Here is an 8,621-nt window from a genome sequence, read left to right as displayed (position 1 = left end):
AAGAGATTTCTTTTTGAGATCTCTTACTTCTTTTTTAGTTTTCTCTAATTCATCCTTGATCTTGCTAGTTCTGTTTCACCTCACTTATTTGATTCTCTCTCTCCTCTCTTGTTTTCTGTAGTTCAGCTATTTTGTTACCCTGTTCTATTACTGTATTAGCTCTTTCAGGTAGTTGTGCTCTTAGCTCAGCTATTTCAGCTTTCAACTCTCTAATTACTTGGAGTTAGTGTTTTCTTTCAGAATCTCATTTGTTGTTTCCTCATTTCTGATGATATTACTTTCATAAGCTTTCTTACTCCTGTTACTAATGCCTCAATTAGTGTTTGGATGTTGTCCTCTTTCTTATGTGCTTCTACCTTTGGGGGGCTTTTATCTGAGCTTTTTTCATAGTTCATTTCTCCAGTGTTTCTTCTTGGTTTGACCATTGTATATAGTGTGTTATTAGGTCCCTCTCTCAGTACTTTTCAATCCACTGACTGCTCTTGCCTTGATTTACTTGTGTCTAAGCCAGGTGTCTAAGCAAAGAGTTCACAATTGTGGAAATTAATAGTTTTTTTCAATGTTATCTCAATCCCTGAGTTGAAGCACAGTGGCTGTTAAAACCTCTTTTGTTCTTTTTCTTCCCTGTAGGCTATGGGAGTCTGAGGGCTTTTTTAACCATAAGTAGGTTTTTTTTAGCTTAATCACTCACTCCTGGCCAAGAGATAAAGCAGGGTGGGGAAGAGATTGCACAGTGGTTGTACAGAGACTTGAAAACCCTGAGGATCCAAATCCCTGGGCTCAATTTAGCTGTTCTGCCAGCAGCCAGAAGCAAGCCAGGCAGCACTCCTTGGTCAAGTGAGTTTCTTAACAAATCCCATTTATGCTCTGTGGGTTCTGAGGCAATTATTCACCATGTCTCCCAATTCATCAGGAGAACAATGTGGAAAGGCTCCCACTATACAGCCCCACCTCTAGACCTAGACCACCATGGTGAAGATCTTTTCCTGAGTTTCCCAGTCAGTTCTCTGCTCCCCTGATGTCAGCATAGGGCCTCCCTGATGCTGCTCCAGCTAAGAGGCAGTAGTAATGAAGACTCACAGTTGCATTTGGTGAGCCTTATGGAGGTCCCTTAAGCAGTCTTTTTGTTGGTAAAACAGACTGGAGGTGGTGCCTCAAGAGGCAAACTGCCAGACTGTTACCAACTGGTCAGGAGTAGATATGGGCTGTAGTCCCAGGAATCTTTCCTTACACTCCTCTCTGTCCATGAGACATGGACACATGTGTTTGCACTTACCAGTGACTTGGTGGGTTCCCAAAGTAGTCCTAGTCTTGTCTTGTTGCATTCTCAGGTGATCTTCTTTGATATTCCTAGAGTGTTACAATTATTTTTGGTAACATCAGTAAGAGACATTCCACCACTTGTTTTCATACTTGTTTTCATACTTTTCATGAAACAGTGATTTCTTTTGATCAGCATAATTGCAACCACTTTTCTTCTCAGATAGTTTTAAAGGCTCTCCCTTACTTTAACTTTGAAATATTTCATCCAGATTTGTCTTAGGCTGCTTTCTCTTTCTACAAAACACATACAAAATTAGAGGTGCTTTTTTTCCTTTCCTTTTTTAAAACTAAGGTTTCACTGCAACAAGGCTTATTTTTTCAAATGCAGGGGAGTGGAGAGACAAAGTGGGAGAGATACTGGGAGAAAAAAGAAAGACATTGCAGCACCTAAGCTTCCTCCAGTGCACTGGGGACCAGTCCTGAAGCTGAATCACACACATAACAAAGCAGACATGCCCCAGGTAAGTTACCTTTTCATCCCATAATACTGGAGCTTTTGTCAACATCCACAGTGAAAACCCAAAATTCTCTATATACATGCCTTTTGGACCATGTCATTTTGCTCATTCAGGGACATTTTTAGCTACTTATCATCTCTTCACCAACCAACTTCTCCCAACTTGTTTCTAGATGGTTACTCAAACCAAAAACACAGTGTTCTGAAAATACCTCTCATGGGGAGATGAGAAATTGTATCTGTATATTAATAATCATAATATAAACAATTAAACCCTCATATCAATAAAATATTTTAAAGAAATGGGTAGAGATTAAAAATGGAAATCTTTTTAAAAAAATTTATTAGTGACTTAATAATGATTAACAAGATTGTAAGATAACAGGGGTACAATTCTACACAGTTCCCACTACCAGAGTTTTGTATTGCATCTTCCTCATTATAAGATTCTCTATTCTTTATCCCTCTGGGAATATGGGCCAAAAATCTTTGTGGGATACAGAAGATAGAAGGTCTGACTTCTGTAATTGCTTCTATGCTGGATATGGACATTGGTAGGTTGATTCACAGTTCCAGCCTGTTTCCATCTTTCCCTAGTGGAATAGACCTCTGGAGAGATGAGGTCATCTGCTCAGAGAAGTCCAAATGGCATCATAGTAGTGTCTGTAACTTGGTGGCTGAAAAACAGTAAGATATAAAGCAGAACAAACTGTTTAGTAAACAGGAACTCAAAGGTAGGAGTAGAGCAGATGAAATTAGGGGTCTTTGTGGTGGGAAGAAGCTAGAAAGTCTATTTTAGGTATGTTCCAAGGGGCCCATGATGATAGCTTGCCTGAGCCCAATAGATAACATGCAGGTGGGCTAAAAGTATTGTTTAGGAAGATGGTGTCAGGGTTTAGAATAGGCCTTTTCTAGGATTATGCTGGATTATGGCAGAGGGTAGCTCCCAAATACAAAGGAAGTATATAAATACCATTAATTGTTAATTCCATAGATCTGACCTAGGGCCCATATCTATTCATGTTTACCATAGGAACCTGTGTAACCTCTGAGTCCCTGTCAATTTGAGTTTGCAGTCCATGATCACAGCTGGGAATATTCTAGGCAGCACTCATTTAGAACCAGTCTTCTTCGAGTAGCAGAGTAGGTTGATCCAGCCTCCCTGTGGAAAGTTGGGAAGTCCATACCATTTTATGAAGAAGTCATATAGATGAACCAACAGGCATATGAAAATATGTTTTCATCTATCATCATTAGGGAAATTCAAATCAAAACAATAGGATGTTACCTCATACCTATGAGAATGGATATAATTTTTTTAATATTGGTAAGCATATGGAGAAAAAAGGATTCTCATATGTTATTGGTGGGAATGCAAATTGGTGCAGGTGCATGCAGGTTCCTCAAAATACTTCAGAGTAGAATTAACATATAATTCAGCTATTTCACTTCTGGATGTCTATTCCCAAAATTCAAAAACAGTAATTTATAAGATGGAAACACTGTCCTAACCATTTTTGATATGAAATATGCAAAAAGTTTCTAATTCCTTCACAGTGTTGAGATCTACAAATGTCAAACAAAAAAAGAAGAGGATAGGGAGAGGAGGAGGGGAAGAAGGAGGAAGAGAATAAGGAGAAGTGTTTTCGTGATCCTCATATTCTTCCTGGCTATATGGTATGACTAAAGAAATCCTATGACCCAGAATTATAGTATGGTTGAAAACACTTGAATATTGGGAGGATTAACTGCCTCTGACTCTAATATTCTCTCAAGGCAAACATGAAGATGCATAACTTTTTCATTAACTTAGTAGCACAGTTGTTGCTTGGGTGTAGCAGCAGATGACTGAAATGAAAAAATGAAATGAACAAAATGAACAAATCATTTTGAAGATAGCATTGTATCAGGAAATGCACCCCTAATATCGGAGTCCCTTTATAGTTGAGACACTGTAGGCATACTCTTTGAACTTCGTCGCAAATCCAAATTCACTTAAAAAATGCTGTTCATTAATCTCCTAGATAAATGAATAAACTAATGTCCCCATAACCTCAAGACTATGCCACCAACACAGCCAGACATGGGAGAAACTATAAATGAATTCTTCCCATCCTAATCTAATGGTAGTTGGTGAGTATTTTTTTTTTGTTGGGACATTTATCTGATTGATATAATGTCCTCCTCCTCCTCCTCCTCCTCCTCTTTCTTCTTCTTCTTCTTCTTCTTCTTCTTCTTCTTCTTCTTCTTCTTCTTCTTCTTTTTTCTCCTGCTCCTCCTCTTTCTCCTTCTCTTCCTCCTCCTTCTCACCTCTTCTAATCCACAGGGCAACAACAAACACACTAGACTTATAAGTCATTATCAAAATTAATGCAGCAAATGAGACCTTCTGGTGGGAATAGAGTACTTTTATAATACCCATATTCATACTGAATATTTTTCCTTTACATTTTCATGTAGTGTGAAAGAACAAGCCCTGTATTGTTGTTTTCACCAGGCTGGCTTCACGGGCAGGTAACAGACGACCAGGGACTCATGGTTGAGCTGTAGGCAGTATCTCTTTATTCATGCTGGATGCAGCACAATCTAAACCGAGCTAAACTAAACTAAAAACTAAAAACAATCTTGTCCTTATATATATACACTAGCCAAGTAGGGTGGGAACAGGATGTGACGTAGAGAGGGTGGAGAGAAAAGTGACTGGTGAAAATCAGGGTGTGACAAGGAGAGGGGGTGGAGCAAAAAGACATCATGAACCAATGGGGATTAAACCAATGCCATGCAGTGGTTATGTAAATAGAATACAGTGGTTATGTAAATAGAATGCAGTGGTAATAAGGGGGGATTAAACCAAATGAAACAGAAGGGGTTTTTTAGAAGCAGAATTAGAAGCATACCAACACTGTATCTTTTACATACACCATACACAATACCACTGAGCAGCTGCCTTGGTCCAATTTATTGTTATTATTATTATTATTACTATATTTTATTATGATTTAATATTGATTTACCAAACCATAAAATAACAGAAATACAATTCCACACTACTTCCACCAGCAGAATTCTATGTCCACATTTTCTCCATTCAAACTGCAGTAGTTCTCCCAAGGTCACAAATATGGGTTAACTATTATTGCTATAACAATCCTATCTATATTTATATATACCTTTTTGCCTATTTTTTATGGACCTACCTTCTCTTCCTGTCTAAATCATACCTGTAACTGTCACTACTTCTGAGTGCCCTTCCTTTTTTCTTCTTCTCTCTGGTTCTTGATGGAACTGGGTGGGATTCAGAGTCCTCCAGTTATCTTCCCCTAACACATCTCCCCATCTAGAAGCATGGATCAAAAATTCTTTTGAGGTTCAAAAGGTTCCATAATTCCTTCTCGTTGACATTGGCAGGTCAATCTATACCCCCCCCCCCCCGTCTGCTTCTATCTTTCCCTTGTGCGATAGGGCTCTAGAAGGTGAGATTATGAGACACTTGCTAAGGTTGTCTGCAAAGAGAGTTCAGGATGGAATGATAGTAACATCTGCAACTTGGTATCTGAAAGACCATAAGATATAAAGCAGGACAAAAATGTCTAATATACTGAAACCAAAAAGTAGGAATAGAACAGATGAGAATAGGGATATTAGGGGTGGAAAGAAGCTAGGAAATCTGTTTTAGGTATGTTTCTACTTGCCCATGACTTTAGTAATTTTTGCTTGAGCTTGATAGATAATATGGAGGTGAACTAAAAATATTGACTGGGAAGATGGTGTCAGAGTTAAGAATAGAACTAGAAAGCTGGGTTAGAATAGTGAGTAGCTCCCAAACACAAAGAAAATATATAAATGTGATTAACTGTTTACCACATCAGTCTGACATGGGGCCCATGTATTTTCATATTTAACACAGGAGCCTGTATAACCTCCAAATCCTTGTCAGTCTGAGCTTTCAGTTCATAGTCACAGATAGGAACATTCTAAACTGCACTTATTTCAGGACCAGTCTTCCTTGAGATGCAGAGTAGGTTGATCAGGCCTCCCTTCGAAGAGTGGGGCTGTCCCTACCATTGCTTCTTTATAGTGAGGACAAGGTCCTAAAGAGGCCCACCAAGAAGCTTATGATAATGTTTCTGATGGACGTGCCTGACCCAATTTGTATTCCATATTTGTAGAGATAAATAATGAAAGTGAGGGGAAAGAGACACCATTCTATCATCTATAGAGCTCAAGCCACTTTTGTGCTTTGTGCTGTCCATGATAATTCCAAGTTTGGAATTGAACTCAGAATCTCATCCATAAAAAGTATGTGCTCTACCACTGAGCCACCATCCAGACCCCTCTGCTGACCACTGTTCAAACTTCATGGCACAGTCACCAGTTCATAGAAGTGAAAAGAGTTATAGTGAAAAGACAATAATTATCCATTGTCTTCTTGAACCCTAAGACAGCAGGAACCTCACATTTCCACTATAGAGCCATATTTCCCCCAGTTCTGCAACCTAATCAACGCAACAAGTGCCACCCCAACATGCTTCACTTCAGAAAAAAAAAGAAGTGAAAAGAGTTGAGCATCACTAACAAATGCTTTGGAAAGCTGTCTATTTCTTATTATGAAGGAGTTCCTGGTAGACAATGTGATCTTCTTACTGTTTATTAAACATCGTGGACATCTTATTTCATTTTGACAAATCAGACATTCTTGGCTGAGTTCTTATAAACAAGTAAGTGACCACAAAAATACTTTCCCAAATGATATCACTCACACCCTGATTTTTAAGAACTACCTAATATCTAATATCACAAATTTCCTCAAGCTCCATTTCAAGTCATTTATTTGCTAGAATGATAAAGTAGTCAAGATTTCCCTGTGGTAAATATAATTTTAAAATTTGTTCCTCCCTGTCACTAATTGGTTGTTTAACAAGCTTATAATCTTTGCAAATCTTTTTTGTGTTTCACTATTATAAATACTTGGAAAAGAGTTATTAAAAAAATACCCACATTTCAGGTTTTACTGTGTCGACGCTTAATAGCATGCATAAAACCCTAAAACTAATTAGCAGCCAGTGTTAGAATATCTTTTTTGCCTTTAACTTTCCCCATAATGCCTACTCAAGTTAAGGTCACCTTGACTGCTGAAGAAAAAAGCAATCTTGACTTAACACCATTTCAAAATCTCACATTTGAAAGGTTTCATCAAAATCTATGAATTCTCAAGAACATAGTCAGCCAAACCTTTTAGCAGGAAAACTAAATTTCTCCCATACAAGAACTTTCATATCAATTACAAACAATACCCTTTGTTAAATTTTTCTCATGACTCTTAATTACAGGCTACCACATACCACTTTCTTTACAATACAGACTAAAAAATGATAGAGAAACACTTTTTTTAAATTCAATATCATTTTACTAAAGAAATGTTGACTTACAGGATTTCTGTTGTTGCAAGGGTAGATTTCTATATGTTCCAAAGATAGGTATCAGTATACCTCACCCTTAACCAAATGAGAAGTATCTTATATTTATAGGAGTCCTTTTGCATACCTAAACAACAAAAGGATGAAGTAAAATTTCCTTTTTCCCATTTCTGAGTTCATTTCTCTGCCTTAGAATCAGATGGAGTAAAAAAAAAAATTCATCTGTCTATAGCCAGGAACTTAATAGTTAACACTTGCTATATGGACTCCTGCATTTTCAAAGTAATGAGCAAAAAACGACAAAGTAAGCTTTGCTACTTTAAGCATAAGAATCTGAAACAGAGACTGGGTCATTCTTATAACACAGAAACTGGACTTTTGGAGCTCTACATCTCAAGAAAGACACAAGTTAATGCATAGTAAAAAGTAGTGTATAGACTTCCTGCTGTTTCTTTTACACTTCATATTCTTTCTGGCTTTAACTAGCACCTTTTCCTAGAGTATTCTTCCTCTGGATCTCCTCCACTCATGCTTTAACCTCCACCAAGTTTTACTCAGCTTGTATCTTTTGAATGAGAACCATCTACCCCAGGGGTACACATTAGCATTACACAACCTCCCTTCCCCTTGCAGCCCCAGTCTCTTTTATTCTCTTCTATCTCTCTCTCTCATCTCTATCTCTCTGTCTCTCTTCATATATGTATATTCATCATTCTGGTGATTACTTATTCACCTCTCTTTGCTATCATATAAGCTCCCCAGCTTATATGATACACATATAAGGAGTTTCTACTTACTCATTCCATTCCCTCTGCTGCTTCTTCACACTGAATTTCCTTCCCTAACCATCCATGCCACTCATACTCTCTCATATCACTGACCTTGTTCTCCCCCAGCCTGATAGTCTCTCTCTGGATCTCTTTATATAATCAGGCTCACTAGCACTAGCATATTTTAAGTCTATTTCAAAGGGCCTGTAGCTATACTAGTGGTTTTTTTTTTCTGTTGTTTTGTTTTGTTTTGCCTGAGTCTGCAATCTGATATGCAGGTGAATCCTAATTATTGTCTGGGTAGATGATGTCACATGGCTGGGAAAAGAACCAGAAAGCTGGATCAGGGAAGAGAGTAGCTCCCTAATATGGGAAAGGGGTATAAATATTACTGTAAACCCCATCAATTTGATGTGATCTGGGGCCCATAATTAGCTTAGGAGCCTGTGTGACATCTACATCCCTCTAGATCTGAGCTCACATTCTGTGGGCATGAGTAGGAACATTCCATGCTGCCCCAGTATTGACCCATCTTCCTCAGGTGTAGCATAGAGTATGTTGTCCATCCTCCCTTTGGAGGATGGAACATTCTCTACCATTGTTGATCCAGGTTGAGAGCAAGGTCCTCTGGGGACCCACAAAGGGGTTTATTTT

At 38.2% G+C, this 8,621-nt stretch overlaps 1 long non-coding RNA gene across 1 annotated transcript; it reads right to left on the bottom strand.

Annotated features, from left to right (window-relative positions):
* Positions 1-2,191: 2,191 nt before the first annotated feature.
* On the bottom strand, positions 2,192-8,089 carry LOC132536959 (uncharacterized). The gene is made up of 4 exons (XR_009548482.1): positions 7,995-8,089; positions 7,210-7,324; positions 2,754-2,942; positions 2,192-2,457 (listed from the first exon to the last, which is right to left on the bottom strand). It is a non-coding gene; the product is annotated as an uncharacterized LOC132536959 (long non-coding RNA).
* Positions 8,090-8,621: the final 532 nt, after the last annotated feature.

This window comes from Erinaceus europaeus, chromosome 2 (genome assembly GCF_950295315.1).
Source record: "Erinaceus europaeus chromosome 2, mEriEur2.1, whole genome shotgun sequence".
Taxonomy (NCBI): Eukaryota; Metazoa; Chordata; class Mammalia; order Eulipotyphla; family Erinaceidae; genus Erinaceus; species Erinaceus europaeus.
Note: the sequence above shows the minus strand (reverse complement) of the source record. Positions and strands in the feature narration are given on the sequence as shown.